The sequence below is a fragment of the Coturnix japonica genome, chromosome 4 (genome assembly GCF_001577835.2).
Source record: "Coturnix japonica isolate 7356 chromosome 4, Coturnix japonica 2.1, whole genome shotgun sequence".
In the NCBI taxonomy this organism is placed as follows: domain Eukaryota; kingdom Metazoa; phylum Chordata; class Aves; order Galliformes; family Phasianidae; genus Coturnix; species Coturnix japonica.
In genome coordinates, this window is record NC_029519.1 from 67,124,560 (window position 1) to 67,138,607 (window position 14,048).

Below are 14,048 nucleotides of genomic sequence, written 5' to 3' on the forward strand. Positions count from 1 at the left end.
TCCACAGTAATTTAAAGCTGTGGTAAATGGCATCACTCAACCAAGCAGTCTTAGTCTCTGCAATTATTTTTAACTGGTATGAAGTTATGCTAACTCCCTTCTCCCTCTCCCTGCCTACATAGCAAATGCTAACAGGTCTTTCCTGGCTGTATGACACAGTATGAAGACCTTTTCTGAAGTCCAGGCAGATTATATTAATTTTATTTATTTTTGCTGAAAAAAAATATTCCTTGACTCAAGAGTGCAATGAATCAGGTGCAATCTACCTTGGCTGAAACTGCATTTAATCTTTTAATAAAGATAAAAAATATTTATATTTATCTCCTCATTTTTAATTGTATTTTACATTTAAAATTGTGTTAAAAATGTTACAGTATTAGGATCAATTTATCAGCTGCGGACTATCTAATTTTTCTTTCCCATACACTCACTGATTAATACGCAGTTAGATGAGAGGATGAGATGGGTGATTGATAAGAGTTTATATGATATAATGAGTTGCACGAGGAGGGCAGAAGTTGACTGAAGTGGACATGACCTTGATGGCCCCAGTGAATGTGGAACAGGAAAGCAACTGACAGAAACTTATTTAGTATTTTTACTTCTAACCTGAGGATCGAGAGTGGAAGCGAACTGATAAATTACACTAGTGACACAAAGCTGAGAGGCATTGCCTTTGCAGGGGAGGATCAAAATATCATGCAGGACCAGCTGGATCACTGAGGCCAGAAGAAAAAAAAGGATGAAATTTAATAGCACAAAGTTCAAGGTCACATAGTCTCTGACTGGCAAGAATTTCTGCCAAGAACTGGCAACCTGTGTCTTGGAAACAGCTGAAGAGAAGGAAAAAGACTTGAGGCTACTCTCTGATCACAGGTGAGTATGAAAATTAAATTCCTTCTGTGTTTTGTTTGGCAGTAAAATCACTTCTGTGCCTTTCTTCCCACACCTCACAGGGCACTCATTCTTTTCCCCGTGCCACAGATTGCTGCCTCCTCGCCTGTGCCAGTGCAATGGGATCACCCTGTAAATTAGACAGTGTGAAAAAATAAGTTGGAAGCTGTTGCAGGTGCAGTAATTCCAAAAGTCACTGTGAAGTAGAAGTGCATGTGTGGGGGCTGTATCATACATAGGGAGAACTGCGTGGGCAGATGTGCAAGTGAAAAATGATGCGACATGATGGAGTTGCATGAGTGGACTGTGAGGCAGATTAGGGGCCACAAAGAACTTATGTGATTACAGGACACAACTTCCCGGATAGTTTTGCTTAGAAAAATGAAGTATTACAAAGGACATGATTCCTGCAGGTGTAGGGAGGCAAAGGGCAGAAAATAGTCAACAAACAAGGGAGGGAAAAACTTGAACTGTTAGAAAATGTTACTCTGACAAGTAGGTCCGAAGCAGAATTTGTTTAACACAGGTATATTTTGCCCTCTAGGCTGAATTGGGTTTCTGATCACCAGCTCAGCAAACTGGGGAGCTCTGGTCCAGAACCATTTGCCTTGTGTAACAGAAATCTATTAATGTCAGACTGCAGTTGATTTGTTATGAAAAAGTATTTGATACGGTGTCTGTGATGGCACATGGACACAAACTGTGTCTAAGGAGGCTCTCAACCCTATGTTCCCAGGCTGTAGAAAGCATCTAATGGAGACAGCACACAGAGGACTGATGTATAACAGGTATCTGATAAGAGTTTGTTGTGTTGAGATTCATACTTCAGAAGAGGCTTTTGCTTTCAAATACATACATTTTCCAGCGGGCACTGTTTTATACAGCCCAGAGAACTACTTCAGTGAGAACCAACTGAAGTGTTTAATATAGGGGTGGCTGTAGGTGACATTAGTAAATAACAACACAATAATTTTCTGCATTCTGTGCATTTTTAAAAATTATTATTTGCTTTTTGCTAGAGCAGCAGGTACTTAGAGCAGTCACTTTAAACAAACGCTCTTACATGGCCAGCAAAGCAGCACAAAAGAGCTTACACAGAAAAGATGAGATCTCTTACACTGCCTCAGATATCCTGCTGTCTTCCTCCAAGCCCTAGCCAGAGACCATGTCAGCATCAATGAAGGGAATGGCAGCACTCCACTGTTATAGCTGCTTGATCTTGTGACTCCACTGATGGCCTCCCCAGAGCTCATCTCTGAATGAGCAAGCTGTTAGTCAGGAAGGATCCATCTCATGTAGCCACTGTGGGGATTGAGTTTTGCCTTCCCACAAACACCAGTGCTTTTGCTAACGAGGAAGAAAGTGGCTTAGCTGGCTGGGCTGCCACAAGGAAAAGGGAGGGCTGGGAAGGCAGAGATGGAGAGAAAGATGACAGCTTGGTGTTATTACAGAAGGGAGGGGACATTAAGGGTCAGCATTTATAATTGTCATGTTACATCTCAAGATTAAAGTGTTTGAAAATTAGTTTAAGATCAGTTATTGAATAGAAAGGGCTGCAAGGGAAAGAGTGTCATTCTTCATTACGCAGGCCTGAGATGAGATCCACATCAGACCTACCACATAAATTCTCCCAGCTGCACATGCTCACAGCCAGGAGAATGACAGCTTGATACCTACCTACATGTCAGTCAGTCCCTTTACCCCAGATAAACTCTTGCTTCTATGGTATCCTTTGCTTCAAAGCAATGCTGACAAGGATTTATTGAATTAACCTAAATGGCTTTAAGCCCCAATTCATGCTGGTGCAGCATGTCTCTATCAGGGGTTTGCACTGGTATAACTAATTGATTTAGTTACAGATGGGAAAAATTTCTTAACAAGAGAAGGCCTAAACTGCTGGCCAGGCTGCCTTTGTTGTTTGCAAGTAATCTCCCTCAGCCTGTTGTTAGCATAAATCTGTTCTATTTTGGATTCCCAGAGAGCTAATTTGTGAAAGAGTCACACAATAGCATGGTTTACATTTCCAGCTCCTTTTCAAAATGGGACTGTAGGATTTTTTTTAAAAAAAAAGGAAAAAAAAAAAAGACATTTCAGGAGTTGTCTGCATTTCTGCAAATATTTCATTGCCTTCGTCTCAGCCCTCATGTATATTGTGGGAGAGCAATTCATTTGTTAAATGAGCTTTCTCTAATTGGGCATACAGGGCAGAGTGTGCAGACCTGTTCCCCAAGTGGCTGGGCTGGAAGTACAGCACCCTTTGAATCGCCGTCCTGATACAAAGAGTTATATTAACAAATCTAACAGCTGCTTCCTTTGGTTTTCTTCCATATATCTAGTATGGATTTTCTCTTGTTCTCAGTTCTTATCTGCTACAGTGCCCATGTAAGCACAGCTGAAAGCCTCTGCACGTATTTGAAACCAACGGGATGAAATCCAGGGTGGTATTGCTAAACAACATGCTTGTGCTCACCTGAATGGAATTAAATGGAAAAATAAAACATCTCTTTGTGGGGGACTTAGATATGAGGTCCATGTTTATGTCGGTCAGTAATGAAAGTTTGTTAGCTATGGTTTAAGAACCCAGGACATTGAGATCTTGGTCCTTTTTGTTTTATACGCACAGCTGCAATCATAATTAGTTACTGAATTTTCCTTTTCTAAAAGGACACTGAACTGTGGGCCCATTTATTAATTTTTATATCTATTTATCTGTCTAGGAGAAGAGTGCTGAAATCTGGAGACAGTGACACAACTTGCAGTAACCAAGCAGCAGTCATTTTTTCACTCCTCAGTGTTGTAGGACAGCTTTTATGGAAGATACTGTGGGGCATTAAGAGTTATTTTAGACTTTGTTACCTCTCCAGAAGTTGTTTCATTTCATTATCAGCATGATTATCCTTCAGTTCTAGTCTACTGCATTGTTCCAGCAATTATGAAATAAAGGTGGTATGACTGAATAGGCCCAAATGGTTCGTCTTATTTTAGGGAGTATATAATAGTCTCTCATAAAGGTCTGTGCCACAGTGAGAAGTCTGTTTTCTTTGAGATCATTTATGCTCTTCTTGGTGTATTTGAACAATATCAATTTTGCAGCCTAATCCAAAGAAGAAGTGGGAAAATGCAGTATTGCAGAAGCCGTTATAGAGAGATTTTAAGGTGAGTACATGATGGTATTTTTTCTTTGTCTAGATCGTTAACCTATGTGTCCAAAATAGTTTTCAGCCATCAAGAGAATTGAAGTATAAAGGATTTTCAAAAGGACATAAACAGGGGTAAGGGATTTTTCACAATGCTAAGTGGTCTCATTGCTGCCTTTTTGCTAAAGCTAATTCAAAAGAAAATAGTGTTTTCACATTGAGAACAAACAATTCCATTCTCTGAGATGTATTATTATGACCACACACTTTTTTTCTTAGTTACTTATTGTAAAAAGTCAGACGTGAATAAGAAATGCAGTTCTCAAGGAAAAAAAAAAAAAAGTCACTGCAGCTCAGCAATGTGAACTTTTATCATAGTTTTCTGTGTTGCAAAGACTTGGAAAATTAGCTCTCATAGTGCTTGATAGCTGGTGAAGGAATCAGCACTCACTCTGGCCTATTTACTAGATTGTGGCTGAAAGCCCACACGTACCCTTTTCAGACAGATTTCACATTGTTGTTCAATTTGTATCCCACTTCTCCAAATTTTATCAGTATACTATGCAACAACTTCAAAATTTATTTATTTGTCAATGGAAATCTTTATATTTGTAGCTCAGAATTAAATTCTCTCTGCAAAATCAGTCAAAAATGGCAGAAACTACTCACTTATATGATCTGGATATAAATATTGATTTTGTTTTTCATTGCAGGAAATGTCCTACCATTTCTAATGATGCTGACAATTTTTCAGTGCTTGTGTGGTTTGTACCACAGTTTTTTTCTCTGCATTAGAAGGGTCTCTGGCAACCCAACCAAGTGTGGTGCTTAGCTGTGCAACAGCCAAAAGTCAGGCACTTGTTGAAGAAACAGAATTCACAGTCATAGGCATCGATATTCCTTATACGCTGAAAAATGCAAAGAACACACAGCTGTGTTTTTGTTTTGATAAAGCATTTTTAAATAGGTTTCAAGATTGGGAAAAAAAAAAAAAAAATCAATGTATGTTTGTGACACCATTTTCCGTAGAGAAATATCCTTCACTTCACAGTCACACCTCAATCATGTCATCAGTTTTTGGCAGTACATCTATGAACAACAGTCAAGGGAGAAGCATAGGAAGAGTAAAATTTCCTCAAAAGTCTCTGATGAACCCCTTGAGACCTCACTAGGAGTTGCATCCGCTGCCATTGAACCAGTTGATATGTCAGTTGCACAAAAACAGGGTCAAATATCTCACTAGTCTTTTGGGTTTGTTTTTTTTTTTGTTTGTTTGTTTTTTACATTCTAAGAAAAGTATTAGGAATTACAATGTCTTATTAATTATATATCTTATTTATATTGTCTATTTTACAAGGGCCGCTCCTCTCTTATGATGATGTCTCACAACATCAGAGGCATATACTATTGGTATGGCTGCAGAGGTGGAACCTTCCCAGACCATTATGTTCTGTTGCAATGTGAGAGATGGAGGCAGAGGGGCAGTCTGACAAAATGGTGTCTGACATGGAAATGTACATGAAGCAAAGATGTGTCATTGAATACCCCCATGCAGAAAAAATGGCAACCAATGACATTCACTGACACTTGCTGAACGTTTATGTTGACCAAACAGTGGGTGTGAGCACAGTGATGATTTGAGTGGTGCGTTTCAGCTGTAGCAGCAGTGGGTCACTTCTGCTGGTGCAAATTTTTATGAGCATGGCATGCAGGCTGTTCATTGCTGGTGAAAATACATAGCTAATAGTGGTGACTATGTTGAAAAATAGTGCTTTGTAGCTGAGAATTTGCTCTATCAAATAGTGTTATTGTGCTCTTTTTAAAATATATTTTTCTGTTGTAGTTTTCATGGATGTAATTAGGAGTTTACTTTCAGAGCAACTTATGTATATGCTCTTCACTCAATGCAGCCAAAAAGGTTGGACACCTGTGAGCCAGAACAAGTCTTCCCTTTCTCTGATGGATCACCTTTTGATGATACAAACACTCTTCCTGTGCCAGGGAAGCACAGAGGTTGACTTCTCAAGTCAGTGAGGGCTTCTTTACTGGGATATTAAGTCATGTTTTCTGAAGCCCACTGTAAGCGTCTGCTTCATCAAGCACATCAAGATCCTTATTCCTAACCTATGGACTATAAATCTCCTAAGCTATGTCTCTGGGTACCTGCAAAATTGCTGAGTAAATAAGGAACAGAATCATCATCAGAATAACAACAATAACATATTTTGACTGCATAACTCAGCTACCTGCTATGTGTGTTTACTAAGGAGAGAAACTATTGCTACCTTCCTTTCTGCCACGCAGACTTCACATCTCAATTGCATTGCCTGTAACTGCTGTATTAATACATACTGTGTATTTTAATACATACTGTATGATATCTTAGGCAATAACATATTGATGTGGTGTTCTATAAAATACATTGTAAGATTCTTTTTGAAACAAACAAGGTAAATTGACACTAAAATAAAAATGAAGGATTTATACTTGTTTGAACACTTGTTTCACACAGTGGTTGTGTGAAATTGAGAAGCCAATAGTGATTATGTTGAAAAAGGTTTATCTATAAATAATATTTCAAGAATACAGATACATAAAGCACAGAGGATAGAGAGTGGTTCTCTGGAGTCTATATGTACCTGCCACTTTCTTATTTCTGATCTCAGTTAACATGAATAAATTTGGTTGCTGCTTTTCATCATCTGTTCTCAGATTGGTGTCAAGGTCTACTTTAGTGTCTCAGAAAATGTTTTATGTTAGGAATAAATGATCAATGTGAAAGTGAAAGAGGACCCTGTTGGCACCTCAGGCATGTCTGGGGGGAGAGGGCAAGAGATTTTAGAGTGAACTGAGCAGACCAGCTGGTCAGTTAAACAGCTGACATTGAGAAGAGGCCATCACATGATTAAGGATAGGTTCCGTATGCCCGTGGAATGAGATGAGGAAATAATTTTGTTCAAATATATACTCTCATCCTATGAAGGTTTGTTTATATATTTACTCTCATGATAATGAGTAGTTCCATGACTTCATTGGGATGATTATTTAAGATTATCACATGCTTTTCATCTTTTCTTTTGCTGAAGACAGGTTCACAGAAAAAAAAACTGTTCTCGGGACACTTTTCATCTTACAGTCAGGTACTGCCTCAGTTATGAAATTGAGAACATCGCCTATCAGTTTACACTGGATACTGGATCTTCTTCATGGGAACCAAGTCAGCACTTGGCTGTACATGTAGGAGGGCAAACAGAAGCTAAGAAACAGCATGGGATGAAGGTAAAATAGCAGGACACTGGGAAAGGAGCAGTGGGAAGTTTCTCAGAAATGCTACTGGGGGCAACAAGTGCTGAAAACGGAGAAATGCAGCAAGGCAAATGCATGCCTTACATTCAATACCGGCCTTTTTAATGGGTGAATAAATAACTCTAGTCTAATATTGAAGTCATGTTATATTTTTATCTTCTGGATCAAAACATGAGATATCTAATTGCACAGCGTAGTAACACAGAAACCTTTGTTACAAAAACAAAAATCCCAAACAAACAGAACGGCTGTTTGAATCAGTAAACTTTTGTTTCTTTTTAATAAGATAATTATCTATAGTTACTGAGTGTCTAATCTCCATTTACCTGAGTTCTGTGTATAACACCCACACCTCCATACCTCTACTCCACCCATAACAAACTGAATTATTGTTGGTGTTAAACACATCAAACTGCATCAGGGAAGCAGTAACACCTTAAATCATGATCCTTTTCCTCCTCTGATACTTGCAGCTTCATTCCAGGCCAGGTGTAAATACTTTCCTCCAATAGGGTTCACAAACCAAGGCTGCTTTCCTGGTGACAGTAACCATTTCTTCAAAGGTTTGATCCCAGTTCTCTCTATTCTTTTAACAGTTAGGCAGGGAGGGGTGTTTTTCTCAGTTCTTACTAGTGATCAGAGCAGTCACTGAGGCAGTGAGACAGCCAGGCTCAACATCTGCAGTCTGAAATGGTTCAAACACATTAATTAGTTGGGTATGGCCTCCTGAAGCTATTTCAGAACTGCCATGCTACTCTGGAGGAGCCATGATGCAGTTACTGGAGGTGGTGCGCAGGAGTGCCCCTCAGCACAGGGACTCAGGACTCCTGTATCCTGGCTGAGAGCTTTAGCCAGCAAGAGGATGAAGAAGACTTTTAGCAAAGGTGGAGTGTAGCTGGAATGCAGTGGAGTGTTTAGTGGAATGTAAGCATTCATTGCCTCAGGACAGCCACCTATAGGCATATGTGGGAAAACAAGTGTCTCAAGAAATTTCAGATAAAGTAGGATTATTCCTGGTAGATCTTGGTCTTGTGCTGATTTTGATCCCCTAAATAAGCTATAACATATTTCTGAAATTGATCTTCCTAATGCTAAGCTCAGATGGTCAGAAAAACTGACAAAAGGAATTTAAGGGAAAAACTAAAATGAAAATATTTTTAATTCATTCCCTCTTTCTTTCCTTTTTATGGCCTCTTATGAATTTGAGCTCTTTCTCAGAATTTCTCTCTGGAGGTCTCCTCTATCTCTCTCCTTGGGTTTCTCAGATTTAGAGAGAAATATAAAGACTATTTTTACCTCTAACCAGGGATTAATAGAATCCTGCCTGTCTAGCTGCAGGGTAAATCAGCACAATTTCCCTGTATGCCAAATGCCAGGAGTTTGTCATAGATGTGCTTAAGCCCTACCATTAAATGTGGTTTGCAGTACATGCTGTGTACTATTAGTGGTTAGCTAGGGGAGAATGATACAAATGATGACCAAAAGACTAACTAAGACCCACTTCCAAATGTCCTGTGACCGCATCCCCAGATTGGCAGCAGATCTGCTTTGCTGATCATAAATGTTATATTATTTGGATGGACTTTTTAAACCCTGCCATTTTTGGCATTTAAAAATAAAAGGATAAATAAAACCACATCTGGTCTACAAATGTGCATGTCATGTTTGAGCTTGATGCAGTTTTGAATTAGTTGTTAAACACTGAAAAGCAGGGTTCATAAGGGAGATGCCTACTCAGCTGATTGTAGTGCAACTGGTGCAGCTATAATAGAAGCCAGACACTCCTTGGAATAGCAGACAACTGTGTATGGCTATAGAGGCATAGAAGGAAAGAAAAGCCAGATGGTGTACTTAGCTGCACTTAAAATCTGATTGTGTGTGTCAATAATGAATGCCCAAATAAGATTCTTCCATTAAAAACAAAAACAAAAGCAAAAACAACAAAAAAAGCAACAACAGCAAAGAAACAAATATATTTGCATACTAGTAGAACAAATGCAACCCTATCAAAAAAATATGTGGATTCGATTGCTGCAATGATATTTATTGTAATGGCCAGTTAACCTGCATTTGCTGCAGTTTTCTGAATTCTTAAACATTAAATGTGTTACAACACAGTAGCAAAATAATGAAATCATAGGACTGATCCTGACAAATAGAGAACTTATAGCCTATTTTCTTAAAAATACAAATGGTCATTTTTGCTTAGATTGCTGGAAAAAGTTGCTTACTGGATGCCACAGTCTTAAAAAACCTTCCCTTATTTGTGTGTTTTTGAGTGAAATTCTGGCAGGGTCATCTGAGTTCTTCATCATTTCAAGGTAGATTAAATGGTTTATTAAGGGTGAAACTTGAGCCTTGTGGTAATCAATGGAAGTCTTACTATCAGCCACAGCATCACACCTATAAATAAACATTTCATGCAAGACTTTAAAATAAAGAATTTCTGCTGTGAATGGAAATCAAGGTTTCCTACAGTTACCCAGTCTTACAGAAGAAATTTACTTGGCTGAATTATGTATGAATAATTAAAGAATAAATATCTCTATAATTCCTCTATATCTCTCCTCTCCTCTCCTCTCCTCTCCTCTCCTCTCCTCCCTCCCTCTCCGCTCCTCTCCTTCCTCTCTCCTCTCCTCTCTCTCCTCTCTCTCCTTCCTCTCCTCTCTTCTCCTCTCCTCTCCTCTCCTCTCTCTCTCTCTCTCCTCTCCTCTCCTCTCCTTCCTCTCCTCTCCTTCCTCTCCTCTCCTCTCCTCTCCTCTTGCTGATGTTAATCATTTTAAGTAAAGTCAGCAAAAGGTGGCCATAAATAAGCATCAAATGCTGTGAAACTTAATCATATTAATCAGATTCTTCTCCATGTCTTATCTGTATGTGTTCAGATGGCACTATATAAAGCTGTGCAGTGATACTATCCCAGATACACTGGCTAAAGCAAATTTAGCAACTGTTTCTTCTCACAGTGCTTCCTCTCTTCATAGTGCTTCCACTTCTGGAACTAGAAGAGTTTCGTCTAGCTAGAGAAACAGCAGCTTTGGTTGCAGTGACACTCGTAGAGTTTGGGCTTTCAAATCTCTGAAGTACTTTTGAAATTTGTATTTAATATTTATTACCCCTTCAAAGTGCAATTCAGTGGAGTAGCAGAGGAGAATTGGATTGCCTTTCATTAGTTTCCTGACCCCTTATCTAATGTAAAAACCTATTTTAATTGCTCGTATCTTTGCCAAATCTTAAAAATCGCCATGTATAGCATTAAATGAGCCCCAATGGGTGTGAGCATTACGACATTGTCTAATTACATGATCACATTTGAATTTTGTTTTAAACTATTTGTGCTCTAGTCTGTGCACAGGGCAGAAGGAGCTTAGCTCAAAAGCAAATATTCAATTTTAGTTCTCTTCCCATTGCTCAATATGTCCCCCATGCCTTATTTACTGCACAGTATCCAAACCCTGCTATGAAGATAATTACTATGTCCCTTCCAGGTTTTTTTATGGTTCTTGTTGCTATAGTACCTGAGCATTTTACAAACTTTAATGAATTTATATGCACAAAACCTCTGAGGTGGGGAGCAGTATTATTCCATTTTACGTATACAGAACTGAGACACCGAGAGATGATGGAAAAAAAACCCCAAAACCAAAAAAACCCAACTCACAAACCTTCAAATATGTCAGTTCTGAAATGTGGTCTGAGTTTTTGGTGTGCTACTTTACATACTCAAAATATTGTATACTTTGTATTCCAGAGGTATCAAATTAGTCATCCAGAAAATCAGAAGTGAACAAATAGGCAAACAGAAGACTAATTTAAGTCACCTGCCCAGTACCTATAGGAGTGACATAAATCCAGAGTTCCAGACCTTTGCTCAGATATCTTGCCTTGAGACCATTTTTCTCTTTCAGAAATTCTTGCCGGAGCAATCCAGCTCTATAGCAAATGAGGACTGGGTCTATACAGCAGGGCAGGTCTAAATCCTTTTCCCAACACACTAAAAGGACTCTGCCTGTTCTTGTAGGTCACCTGATGATGGGGTGAGAGCTCAGAAAGGGCAAGGTTGCGGTAAAGATGACAAAAAAGTTTTCTGCTCTGATGGTCACTGTAGAGAGTCTGGGAGGAGACCCAAACCCTTTGAGTGGACTCAGCAAGAGATGTCTGAAACAAAAGGTTTTGAGGAAGAAGTAGTTGAATAAAGAAACCGAATAAAATATATTAAGATATCGCTGGGACTGTATGGTATTCACTCAAGGGTCTTACAGAACTAAAGGATGGTAGCATCAGATTATTGGCAGTAGTGTGTAATATTTCTCTTAAAATTTCACTCATTTGTGAAGATGGGAGAATGGTGAATGCAGCACAGATTTTTAGAAATGGTGCTAGGGATAATGTCCAGAATTACAAACCTTAATTTACCGTCTGGTAAATTAACATCAGCCATGATAAATGGCCTCAGAATTAGTGGAAATATGTATAAAGCTGGCTGAGAAAAAGATAAAATGCAGTTTGTCTATGGAAATCCTATTCTTCAAAAACAGTGGACGTCTCTGAGAGGGATAACAAGTATATCACTATCAATGATCCTGCTGATAACCTGCCTGGATTTCCAAAAGAGGAATTTAAAAAAAATTACAATAAATCTTTCACTAAAGGATTTTTGGGAAATAAAGCAGCCATGGCAGAAAACAGAAACTCCTAGCTAGGTTTAAAAGGCTGAGAAACAGGAAAAGAGGGTAGGAAAAAAATACTTGAATTTCAATATAAAAGGAGGAACTGAAACACTCCTCTAGTACCTGTGCTGTGAAATATGCCTATGGGCGATCTGAAAAGCCCAACAAGCACCAAGGTGACAAAACTGGCCCTAGGCTGGCTGTAGAGAATTGCAGAGAAGGATTAAAAGACAGGAAAGTAAAATGGCAGGTAAAATTCTATGTAGATTAAGTGTTGTAGGTAGGAAATAGTGATAAAAAATTTACATACTAATTGTCTCTGACCAAGATTGAGACCATGGATTTTGTTATAGAGAGTTCCAGAAAAGTATCATTTCAGGGCTCAGCAACAATCAGAAAAACAAACTGGATATTAGGGGAAAATTAGGAAAGGAATCGAACACAAAACCTGGAAATAACACTACAGCTCTTTAGCCCTGTTCTGACTGCACCCTGGATATTGTGTCATTATTTTCCTTCTGTTTCAGAACTGTACCGTAGGACATAAAAGGATATGAAGAAGGGAATCAGGGCTAATCAGAGTATGTACCTGTTTCTGTATTAGAAATCATGAAATAGAGTGGTATACTTCCACTTGTAAAATTGGTGGAGAATGGGAAGCAGATGTCTTTGAGGCCATGAATGCTGTAGGTAAGGTATGGCCGGGAACTGACAGTATTTCTTCCACAGAGGAACCAAGGGGTCTTCACAGATCTTCACCTACAAGGCAATAGACCTGAAGAACTGCTCACTGATGAATGCTGAGTGCCTAAGAAGAGAGAAGACTGGGGAAGGGCCTGGAAGAAGGATGCGCTGTAGATGACAAAACAGAAACAGCTCAGGACTTCTCCTGGCTGAAAAGCATCACCAGTGAAAGACTGCTGGGGGAAACAGTGGATGCGCTCACTCTGCATGACACTTTGACCTGGGTGCCCACCTATAACACAGCTGCAGGGGAAGCACCAGGCTGCCAGGAGCCTGCTTCTGAACCAGCATGACTGCTCTTATATCTTATCCTGCTGTGAAGAAGGCAACAGTCTCAGGTATGTGGTTAGATAACAAAATGCATAATGCAAAGAAGCTGAATTAGGTCATATCCTGTTCTCTGATTATAGGATAGAAGAATGCCTGATTATGGTGTCCTGGGACTTCTACATAACAGGTTTAAAAAATCAATGCCTTTTTATGTTTTGAAAATGAACTGAAATTGAGAAATGAAACCCGCACATTTAAAGGTACTGAGACTGATTAGAATATTTTCAGTTTCTCAGTTTGCAACACATACCACGGAAGCTCAGAATCTGTTTTGGGATACCACTGTATCTGAGAAATGCTCTTACCCACACTACACACAGGATGTTGTGGGAATAGACGAGGAGCAATCCAAAGCTGATTCAAGTCAAGGGAGAAAGTAGACATCAATCAATAGCTGTAAGTAAATTGGACCTGGCACCTTAAGTGCCTTAAATGTTAGAAGTTAAACCTGAAATGGTATCCTGATTCTTAAAGGAAGGTGGTAAACGACTTTCTGAACAAATGGGTGACATAATCAAAATGAGTAACACTGCCGAACCTTGAACAGAGTGCAGAATCTGAGTGTAAGGAGTTAGGAGACAAGGCAGGAATGGATTGTGAGCTTCCAAGTACACATCACAGAAAACACATATTGTGTAAGAGTTGCAGTAAGGAGACCTATTTTGGGACAATCTTAACTGGGCACAGTAAATAAAATTACAGTTAATATGCATTTTTTTTTTCTGCTATCATTTGTATATACAACAAAGAACATGAACCTAAATAACTACATAATACAAAACAACTGTCTCCTCAAAAATGGAGGAAGAAACAATATAGATTTATTTTCCTTTAAAAGAATCTCTCATTATTATCTTCAGAGTGTTTTTCTGATAGTGAAATGAATGATAAGATGGTTCTAGATGAAAAGGAAAGCCTTTTAATTTACTAAGGAAAAACCCCAGAAGGCTGCTGTGACTGGCATTATTAA

At 38.9% G+C, this 14,048-nt stretch overlaps 1 long non-coding RNA gene across 1 annotated transcript; it reads left to right on the forward strand.

The window, feature by feature from the left end:
• Positions 1 to 389: 389 nt before the first annotated feature.
• On the forward strand, positions 390 to 7,399 carry LOC107313882. The gene is made up of 3 exons (XR_001555239.2): positions 390 to 876; positions 3,988 to 4,050; positions 5,942 to 7,399. It is a non-coding gene; the product is annotated as an uncharacterized LOC107313882 (long non-coding RNA).
• Positions 7,400 to 14,048: the final 6,649 nt, after the last annotated feature.